Source organism: Hyla sarda, chromosome 3, assembly GCF_029499605.1.
Source record: "Hyla sarda isolate aHylSar1 chromosome 3, aHylSar1.hap1, whole genome shotgun sequence".
NCBI lineage: Eukaryota > Metazoa > Chordata > Amphibia > Anura > Hylidae > Hyla > Hyla sarda.
In genome coordinates, this window is record NC_079191.1 from 267,455,042 (window position 1) to 267,466,468 (window position 11,427).

Consider the following 11,427-nt stretch of genomic DNA (forward strand, 5'->3'; position numbering starts at 1 on the left):
TATCTAAAACTTCCCTGTCTATACTAGTGACTTACTACCAGCTACCCAACATGTTGTCACGATTCGGCTTCCAGGTAGTGGATCCTCTGTGTCAGCGAGGGATTGGCGTGGACCGTGCTAGTGGACCGGTTCTAAGAGGCTACTGGTTTTCACCAGAGCCCGCCGCAAAGCGGGATGGTCTTGCTGCGGCAGTAGCAACCAGGTCGTATCCACTAGCAACGGCTCTACCTCGCTGACTGCTGAGAAGGCGTGGGACAGAAGGACTAGGCAGAGGCAAGGTCAGAGGTAGCAGAAGGTCGGGGGCAGGCGGCAAGGTTCGTAGTCAGGATGGGTAGCAGAAGTTCAGGTACACAGGTTTTGGACACACTAAACGCTTTCACTGGCACAAGGCAACAAGATCCGGCAAGGGAGTGCATGGGAGGAGGTCAGATATAGTCAGGGAGCAGATGGAAGCCAATTAAGCTAATTGGGCCAGGCACCAATCATTGGTGCACTGGCCCTTTAAGTCTCAGAGAGCTGGCGTGCGCGCGCCCTAGAGAGCGGAGCCGCGTGCGCCAGCACATGACAGCAGGGGACCGGGACGGGTAAGTGACCTGGGATGCGATTCGCGAGCGGGCGCGTCCCGCTGTGCGAATCGCATCCCCGACGGCCATGACAGTGCAGCGCTCCCGGTCAGCGGGACTGACCGGGGAGCTGCAGGGAGAAAGACGCCGTGAGCGCTCCGGGGAGGAGCGGGGACCCGGAGCGCTAGGCGTAACAGTACCCCCCCCCCTTAGGTCTCCCCTTTTTTTTGTCCGGTGACTGCCTCCCCTGGGATGAGGACACCGGGACAGAATGGATGGTTCCCTCAACGGCAGGCAGTACAGCAGGAGTAGGAATGGGGAGGGGGGGCAGAGGGTGAAGCTTGGCACGGGGCAGGGAGACACCAGGACGGGGGCCATGGGGAGGCACAGAGGCTTGCCTGACGGGACTGGGAGGGGGGGAGAGGCACTTCCTGTGGCAGGCAGAGTCCCAGTTCCTGATCTCCCCGGTGGTCCAATCAATGGTGGGGGAATGAAGCCGGAGCCAAGGCAGACCGAGGAGGACCTCAGAGGTACAGTTGGGGAGAATGAAGAACTCAATCCTCTCAAGGTGGGGTCCAATAGACATGAGGAGGGGCTCTGTGCGGTAACGCACGGTGCAGTCCAATCTGGCTCCGTTGACCGCGGAAATGTAGAGCGGCTTGACGAGACGGGTCACCGGGATGCTGAATTTATTAACAAACGACTCCAAAATAAAATTTCCAGAGGCACCGGAGTCCAAGCAGGCCACGGCTGAGAGGGAGGAGTTGGCTGAAGAAGAAATCCGCACGGGTACCGTGAGACGTGGAGGAGCAGACTTGGAACCAAGAGACGCCACACCCACGTGAGCTGGGTGCGTGCGTGCGTTTCCCAGGCGTGGAGGACGGATAGGGCAATCCACCAAGAAATGCTCGGTACTGGCACAGTAAAGACAAAGATTTTCTTCTCTACGGCGATTCCTCTCTTCCTGGGTCAGGCGAGACCGATCCACTTGCATGGCCTCCTCGGCGGGAGGCCCAGGCGAAGACTGCAAAGGATGCTGTGGGAGAGGTGCCCAGAGATCTAAGTCTTTTTCCTGGCGGAGCTCTTGGTGTCGCTCAGAAAAACGCATGTCAATGCGGGTAGCCAAATGGATGAGTTCTTGGAGGTTGGCAGGAATCTCTCGTGCGGCCAGCACATCCTTGATGCGACTGGATAGGCCTTTTTTAAAGGTCGCGCAGAGAGCCTCATTATTCCAGGATAGTTCAGAAGCAAAAGTACGGAATTGTATGGCGTACTCGCCAACGGAAGAATTACCCTGGACCAGGTTCAACAGGGCAGTCTCGGCAGAAGAAGCTCGGGCTGGCTCCTCGAAGACACTCCGGAGTTCAGCGAAGAAGGCCTGGACTGTGGCTGTGGCAGGATCATTGCGGTCCCAGAGCGGTGTGGCCCAAGACAAGGCCTTTCCTGAAAGAAGGCTTACTACGAACGCCACCTTAGACCGTTCTGAAGGAAACAAGTCCGACAACATCTCCATATGCAGGGAACACTGAGACAAAAATCCACGGCAGAGTTTAGAGTCCCCATCAAATTTGTCCGGCAGGGACAAGCGGAGGTTAGGAGCGGCCACTCGCTGCGGAGGAGGTGCAGGAGCTGGCGGAGGAGATGGTTGCTGCTGTAGCAGAGGCAGAAGTTGCTGTAACATGGCGGTCAACTGCGACAGCTGCTGTCCTTGTTGGGCAATCTGCTGCGATTGCTGAGCGACCACCGTGGGAAGATCAGCGAGACTTGGCAGCGGCGCCTCAGCGGGATCCATGGCCGGATCTACTGTCACGATTCGGCTTCCAGGTAGTGGATCCTCTGTGTCAGCGAGGGATTGGCGTGGACCGTGCTAGTGGACCGGTTCTAAGAGGCTACTGGTTTTCACCAGAGCCCGCCGCAAAGCGGGATGGTCTTGCTGCGGCAGTAGCAACCAGGTCGTATCCACTAGCAACGGCTCTACCTCGCTGACTGCTGAGAAGGCGTGGGACAGAAGGACTAGGCAGAGGCAAGGTCAGACGTAGCAGAAGGTCGGGGGCAGGCGGCAAGGTTCGTAGTCAGGATGGGTAGCAGAAGTTCAGGTACACAGGTTTTGGACACACTAAACGCTTTCACTGGCACAAGGCAACAAGATCCGGCAAGGGAGTGCATGGGAGGAGGTCAGATATAGTCAGGGAGCAGATGGAAGCCAATTAAGCTAATTGGGCCAGGCACCAATCATTGGTGCACTGGCCCTTTAAGTCTCAGAGAGCTGGCGCGCGCGCGCCCTAGAGAGCGGAGCCGCGCGCGCCAGCACATGACAGCAGGGGACCGGGACGGGTAAGTGACCTGGGATGCGATTCGCGAGCGGGCGCGTCCCGCTGTGCGAATCGCATCCCCGACGGCCATGACAGTGCAGCGCTCCCGGTCAGCGGGACTGACCGGGGAGCTGCAGGGAGAAAGACGCCGTGAGCGCTCCGGGGAGGAGCGGGGACCCGGAGCGCTAGGCGTAACACATGTATTACACAGGATATGATGTCCACTTTTCCACTTTTTAAGGCTACAAACCTCCAGAGTCATACTCTCATCAGTGGTTTAGGTTCCTCACAGACTCACTTGCAGACTGACAATCTGACACTAATTTTAAAGTCAAATTACAACCTGTCATCAGCACCATGGGCACAGGAAGGGAATAAAAGTCCCCGCTACCAAATCGGCCTTTCATCCCATAAAAATCCAGGCCTGAAAACAAGACTTACCAGTGTCCCTGGCAAGCTAAGGCTCGCTAGGGATTTTAACTCTTTGTGGATTTCCCATATCCCACACTGCTTTTCCTGGATGCAGGGCTGGCGTTAGGGTTGAGCAAACCAAGCAATTGCCTAGGGCCCCCATCCACCAGGGGCCCCCGGCCAGCTGCTCAGCACAGTTCTAATCAAGCCCGGGGGATCCGCGGCCCGCAGGGGCCCCAGTCACATTCTGGACATCCCTGTGTCCCGAAAAATATTTTCGGGACACAAGGATGTCCCTGTTACTTTTCTGCGGCGGCCCCCGCGTTGACTTTAAAAACACAGGGGCCGTCGTGAGTTAGTGCATGCAGGGACGTCACTGATGTCCCTTGCGTGCGCCCATGGCAACGGAGGAGCGTAGCTGTGAGGACGAAGTCCGCTGGATGGAATGGTAAGTCACCAGCACCAGCTGGCAGCACGTTCTCTTAGGTGCTCCGACCACTGGTCCTCCGGTCACGGAACCTACTGCTATAGTCCATAGGCCATAGCAGTAGATCGCGACCCCGGACCGGAGGAGCGGTGGTTGGAACACTGAAGTGGGGCAGAACACAAGCATACAGCCTCCAGCCATACAATGTATATGTCTGAAGGCTGTATGTCTGTGGGCGAACTGTACTGCACCTAATGTGGGGGAACTGTACTGCACCTAATGTGGGGAGCTATTCTGCACCTAATGTGGGGAACTATATTGCACCTAATGTGGGGAACTATACTGCACCTAATGTGGGGTAACTATACTGCACCTAATGTGGGGAACTATACTGCACCTCATGTGGGGAACTATACTGCACCTCATGTGGGGGAACTATACTGCACCACATGAGGGGGAACTATACTGCACCTAATGTGGGGCAACTATACTGCACCTAATGTGGGGCAACTGTACTGCACCTAATGTGGTGAACTATACTGCACCTAATGTGGGGGAACTATACTGCACCTAATGTGGGGGAGCTATACTGCACCTAATGTGGGGAACTGTACTGCACCTTATGTGGGTGAACTGTACGGCACCTTATGTGGGAGAACTGAACTGCACCTAATGTGGGGGGACTGTACTGCACCTAATGTGGGGAGCTATACTGCACCTAATGTGGGGAACTATATTGCACCTAATGTGGGGGAACTATTCTGCACCTAATGTGAGAAACTATACTGCACCTAATGTGGGGAAACTATACTGCACCTAATGTGGATAACTATACTGCACCTATTGTGGGGAACTATACTGCACCTAATGTGGGGGAACTATACTGCACCTAATGTGGGGCAACTGTACTGCACCTAATGTGGGGCAACTGTACTGCACCTGATGTGGTTAACTATACCTCACCTAATGTGGGGGAACTATACTGCACCTAATATGGGGGAACTGTACTGCACCTAATGTGGGGGAACTGTACTGCAGCTAATGTGGGGGAACTGTACTGCAACTAATATGGGGGAACTGTACTGCACCTAATGTGGGGGAACTGTACTGCCAACCTAATGTGGGGGAACTATACTGCCAACCTAATTTGGGGGAACTATACTGCCAACCTAATGTGTGAGAACTATGCTGGCAACCTAATGTGGTGGGACTATACTGCCAACCTAATGTGGGAGGAACTATACCGCCAACCTAATGTGTGGGAACTATACTACCAACCTAATGTGGGGGAACTATACTGCTAACCTAATTTTGGGGAGCTGTACTGCACACCTAATGTTGGGGAACTGTACTGCACACCTAATGTGGGGGGACTGTACTGCACACCTAATGTGGGGGGAACTTTGCTGCACCTAATGTGGGGGAACTGTACTGCCCCTAATGTAGGGGAACTGTACTGCACCTAATGTGGGGGGAACTGTACTGCACCTAATGTGGGGGGAACTGTACTGCACCTAATGTGGGGGGAATTGTACTGCACCTAATTTGGGGGAACTTTACTGCATCTAATGTGGGGGGAACTGTACTGCACCTAATGTGGGGGAACTGTACTGCACCTAATGTGGGGGGGACTGTACTGCACCTAATGTGGGGGGAACTGTACTGCACCCAATGTGGGGGAACTGTACTGCACATAATGTGGGGAACTATACTGCACCTAATGTGGGGAACTATACTGCACCTAATGTGGGGGAACTATACTGCACCTAATGTGGGGAAACTATACTGCACCAAATGTGGGGCAACTGTACTGCACCTAATGTGGTGAACTATACTGCACCTAATGTGGGGGAACTATACTGCACCTAATGTGGGGGAGCTATACTGCACCTAATCTGGGGGAACTGTACTGCACCTAATGTGGGGGAACTGTACTGCACCTAATGTGGGGGAACTGTACTGCACCTTATGTGGGGGAACTATACTGCACCTTATGTGGGGGAACTGTACTGCACCTTAAGTGGGGGAACTATACTGCACCTTATGTGGGGGAACTGTACTGCACCTAATGTGGGGGAACTGTACTGCACCTAATGTGGGGGAACTGTACTGCACCTAATGTGGGGGGACTGTACTGCACCCAATGTGGGGGGAACTGTACTGCACCCAATGTGGGGGAACTGTACTGCACTTAATGTGGGAGGGGACTGTACTGCACCTAAAGTGGGGGGAACTGTACTTCACCTAATGTGGGGGCAACTGTACTGCACATAATGTGGGAGGAACTGTACTGCACCTAATGTGGGAGGAACTGTACTGCATCTAATGTGGGGAAACTGTACTGCACATAATGTGGGAGGAACTGTACTGCACCTAATGTGGGAGGAACTGTACTGCATCTAATGTTGGGGAACTGTACTGCACACCTAATGTGGGGGGACTGTACTGCCCACCTAATGTGGGGGGAACTTTGCTGCACCTAATGTGGGGGAACTGTACTGCCCCTAATGTAGGGGAACTGTACTGCACCTAATGTGGGGGGAACTGTACTGCACCTAATGTGGGGGGAACTGTACTGCACCTAATGTGGGGGGAATTGTACTGCACCTAATTTGGGGGAACTGTACTGCATCTAATGGGGGGGAACTGTACTGCACCTAATGTGGGGGAACTGTACTGCACCTAATGTGGGGTACTGTACTGCACCTAATGTGGGTGGAACTGTACTGCACCCAATGTGGGGGAACTGTACTGCACATAATGTGGGGAACTATACTGCACCTAATGTGGGGAACTATACTGCACCTAATGTGGGGGAACTATACTGCACCTAATGTGGGGGAACTATACTGCACCTAATGTGGGGCAACTGTACTGCACCTAATGTGGTGAACTATACTGCACCTAATGTGGGGGAACTATACTGCACCTAATGTGGGGGAGCTATACTGCACCTAATCTGGGGGAACTGTACTGCACCTAATGTGGGGGCACTGTACTGCACCTAATGTGGGGGAACTGTACTGCACCTTATGTGGGGGAACTGTACTGCACCTTATGTGGGGGAACTATAATGCACCTTATGTGGGGGAACTGTACTGCACCTAATGTGGGGGGACTGTACTGCACCCAATGTGGGGGGAACTGTACTGCACCCAATGTGGGGGAACTGTACTGCACCTAATGTGGGGGGGGACTGTACTGCACCTAAAGTTGGGGAACTGTACTTCACCTAATGTGTGGGAAACTGTACTGCACCTAATGTGGGGGCAACTGTACTGCACATAATGTGGGAGGAACTGTACTGCACCTAATGTGGGAGAAACTGTACTGCATCTAATGTGGGGAAACGGTACTGCACACCTAACGTGGGGGGAACTATACTGCAACTAATGTGGGGAACTATACTGCACCTACTGTGGGGGAACTATACTGCACCTAATGCGGGGTAACTGTACTGCGCCTAATGTGGGGCAACTGTACTGCACCTAATGTGGGGGAACTGTACTGCAGCTAATGTGGGGGAACTGCACTGCACCTAATGTGGGGGAACTGTACTGCACTTAATGTGGTGGGACTATACTGCCAACCTAATGTGGGGGAACTATGCTGCCAACCTAATGTGGGGGAACTATACTGCTAACCTAATGTGGGGAAACTATACTGCCAACCTAATGTGGGGGAACTGTACCGCCAACCTAATGTTGGAGGAACTGTACTGCACACCTAATGTGGGGCGAACTGTACTGCACACCTAATGTGGGGGAACTGTACTGCACACCTAATGTGGGGGAACTGTACTGCCAACCTAATGTGGGGGAACTGTACTGCAAACCTAATGTGGGGGAGCTATACAAAAATATAAAATTGTACTATTCTGTTCCCTATAACTCTTTTATTTTTCCGTATATGGGGATGTATAAAGGTCATTTTTATCGCTGTGATTTGTGCTTTTTATCGGTACCATTTTTGTTTTAATGGGACTTTTCAATAGCTTTTTAGATATTTTTTGTTGTATTTGAAGTGACCAAAAATTAGAAAATCTGGTTAGTGCACTATTACGACTTTTGTGGTCCCACTTTTGATTTTGCCTAGGGCCAGGCTAAGCCTAAAACCAGCCCTGCCTGGATGAGATATTAACTTCCTGAAACCTGGTATCTACACATAACAGGTACCTTGGAGAAATATAGTGATCCCTGAAGACCATGCCTGTCACTGTCTCGCACTATATATGCCATAAGAAAAAGAAATACATTCAGTCAGTGGGGTCCATAAATAGAATCACAAAGAAGAGGCCATACTCACTCATTACTGATACAAGAGCAGGTTCAAGAACCTATTCCCACCATAATGTGGACCAACCACAATATAATATGGGCGAGGTTACATATATTTTTATCATGTCTAGTATGTTTATCATTTCTAGTATATTTTTTCAGGATGTGGCCTGGTGTGGTGATGCTGGAGGAGTCCAGGGTGCCAACGCTTTGTGTGGTGCACATATAGGATGCTGGGCAGTTCGCGTGGGCATTACTAATAGGCTGTAAACCAGCATAGTGCACTTCATGTTATCAAGTAACTAGTACTCATTTATGTATATGTATAACACTAAGCACAAATAGTAGGCATGTGAGTAGCATATCCGCTATCTTCTTAGGTGCTAACTCTGTCTCTGTTATGGCGGTTTCTTGCTCAGTGGCTTCGCATCACTACTGGAGCAGCATGTTTGTTCATCCCATTCAAGCCAGTTTCCTGGAGAAGGTGATCCCTGCCTTATGGGTCTCCCCCTGCTTCTGGCAATAGAGTTTATTTATTGTGGCTGGGTGCAGGCTTTCCCCCATTAACCCTTTAGAAGCTGCTACATAGTTCCGGGAGTCTGATGAGTCAAGATGGCACCACGATCTCTATTTACTTGCTCTGTGCCTCTCTACTGCGATCCACACTAATCAGTAGTGCTGAGCAGCATATGCCATATTCGAATTTGTGAACTTTTTCAAATATATGGACAAATATTCGTCCTATATTTGCGAAATTTGCATATTCAACATATTCATGGCTATTTTTGCTTTGCGTAAATGCGCATGCACATATGCGCATGCGCGTATTTGCATACGCGTATGAGGATAACTATCTACCTATCTATCTCATGTCTATCTTTCTATCTATCTATCCATGTATCCATCTATCTATCTATCTCCTAATTCTTGGTCTATTCTACACAGAAGTGATAATGGGGGAGATTTATCAAAACCTGTGCAAATGAAAAGTTGTCCAGTTGCCCATGGCAACCAATCAGCTTGCTTCTTTCATTTTTAACAAGGCCTCTGCAAAATGAAAGAAGTGATCTGATTGGTTGCTATGGGCAACTGGGCAACTTTTCCTCTGGACAGGTTTTGATAAATTTCCCCCAATGGGTCTATGCCTTTTTTCATTTTTAATACTGTCATGTCATATTCGCGAATATCGTCACTATCTATCTACCTATCTAATTTTAGTGATGATATTCGCAAATATGAGGATATTCGCGAATATTCGCATATTCTCATATTCGCGAACATTCGCTCTCCAGTCTAATACAGTAAATAGTATAGGAGCCTTCTTTCGACCACAAGCTGGACGTAGGGAGGGATGAGATCACTGTGATGTGTTCTGTGTGAAAAAAAAATAAGAATATTCGTAATTGCGAATATATAGCGCTATATTCGTCATATTGCGAATATGCGAAATGCGCGATAAATATTTGAATTGCGAACATTCGCGCTCAACACTACTAATCAGTGCTATGCCAATGCATATCACTGAAAAGCAATAGCAATATATAGATTGCTAGAAATAGTTCCCTGTGAAGCCTTAATTTTTTTTTTAAATAGAAGTAATACGTTTTTAAAAAAGTGTATAAGCCCCTAAACCAATAAAAAAATTAAATCACCCCCCTTTTCCAATTTACAAACAAAAATTTTTTAAACAAAAATAAACAAACATAATGGGTATTGCTGTGTGTGGAAATGTCCAAACTATTAAAATATAATGTTACAGATTTCATAGAATGTCTGGTGTAAATGTTAAAAAAAGAAAAAAAAAATTCTAAATTACAGTTTTTCGCTCATATCACATATCACATATCACAAAAAAGAAAATACATAGTTATAAGGGTTAGAATAGGGACATTTTTAACATACTTATTTTGTATTTTTGTTACTTTTATTTTGTAAAATGTAGACTTTTTTTTTCTTTTTACAAAGTAGTGCAATAATAGAAAATCATGGGTATCATTTTAATCGTGTCAAGCCACAGAATAAAGAGAGCCCCCTCACCCCAAAAAGTAGAAAATTGCTTTTTCTTTTTTATTTCCTGCCACTAGTAAAATGAAAGATGTCAGTAAAAATGTAATTGGTCATGCAAACAACAAGCTTTTATATGGGTCTGTGGATGAGAAAGTATAAGGGTGTGTTCCCATTAGGCGTATACGCAGCATATTTCACGCTGCGCAAAATTTCTGGCAGCAGCTGGAAAAACGCTGCGTATTCCTTGCTCACTATACACACAGGGCTTTACGGCGGCAGCCCTATGTGTATAGTGAGTTTTGGAGGCGGAGCCGTGTGCCGCCGTGACTGTGATGCTCAACTCCGCCTCCACAACTCACTACACACATAGGGCTGCGGCCGGAAAGCCCTGTGTGTATAGTGAGCAAGGAATACGCAGCGTTTTTCCCATGCTACCGTAAATTTTGCGCAGTGTAAAATACGCTGCATATACGCCAGGTGGGAACTAAGGGTAATAGCTCTTAAAAGGTGAGGAGGAAAAACTAAATCAAATGAAAATTGGCTGTGTCCTTAAAGGGGTGCTCCACTGCCCCAGCATTCAGAACAAAATGTTCAGAATGCTCGAGCAGCGGTGTACCCCTATAAGGCCAAAATGTGCTGTGTCCTTATGGGGTTAAGCAATTATTATACTGCTCATATAAACAGAACTTTAGCTGTAATTTACATTTTATCCAAACATCATTTTCTTCCACATAGTAATAGCTCAATATATGGCTTAAGGTGGTGAAATAGAAGAAAATATACACTTTGTTCATCTGAGTTCAAACACTTTCATTTAAACACAAGTTATGTGTGATGGAAAGGATCCCTCTGGGATTTTGCTTAAGCTTTTCTCTATAGCCTTTTCAGCCCACTTGGTAATGTTTTTCAAAGGTGCTGGACTCTACCACTCACATGAATGTGATAATCTCCTATGATTTGCTGCTCACTCCAGGATATTCCTTTCATTTTGAGGATTTCCAGATTAGCCCTGTTTTTTAATTAGTCTGAAATGTCAAGAACAATTTTACTTACTAAATCTATTGATGTGAAAAGTACAATAGATTAAACTCGAATACTGAGCAAACTTAAGGAGATGCAAAATCGTACATTATACGGAAAGTATCACTAGGATATAGTCAATTAAGGCTAAGTTTCTATTTGGTTTTTTTTTGTGGCCCAAAAAACGCCAGAAAAAACGCCACAACATTTTCCTGTGTTTGGCATTTTTTTCTTGCATTTTTTTTCTGGCGTTTTTGCATTTGAGTGGAAATTGCATTTTTGGCCCCTTTGTTTTTTTTTTTTTTTTTTCAAATTAGTTGGGTACCAAAAAAAAGAAAAAAAAGGATGCAGTAGTGATGGAAAAAAAATGTATTTAATGAAATAAAAACATTTTGCAACTAGATTTTAAA

At 48.1% G+C, this 11,427-nt stretch overlaps 1 long non-coding RNA gene across 1 annotated transcript in view; it reads right to left on the bottom strand.

Moving 5' to 3' along the window:
* LOC130360753 (uncharacterized) overlaps positions 1 to 11,023 on the bottom strand; it is a 53,415-nt gene extending 42,392 nt beyond the window's left edge. Inside the window, exon 1 of the long non-coding RNA XR_008890782.1 lies at positions 10,931 to 11,023. This is a non-coding gene — a long non-coding RNA (uncharacterized LOC130360753). The remainder of the gene's footprint in view (positions 1 to 10,930) is intronic.
* Between the last annotated feature and the right edge of the window lie 404 nt (positions 11,024 to 11,427).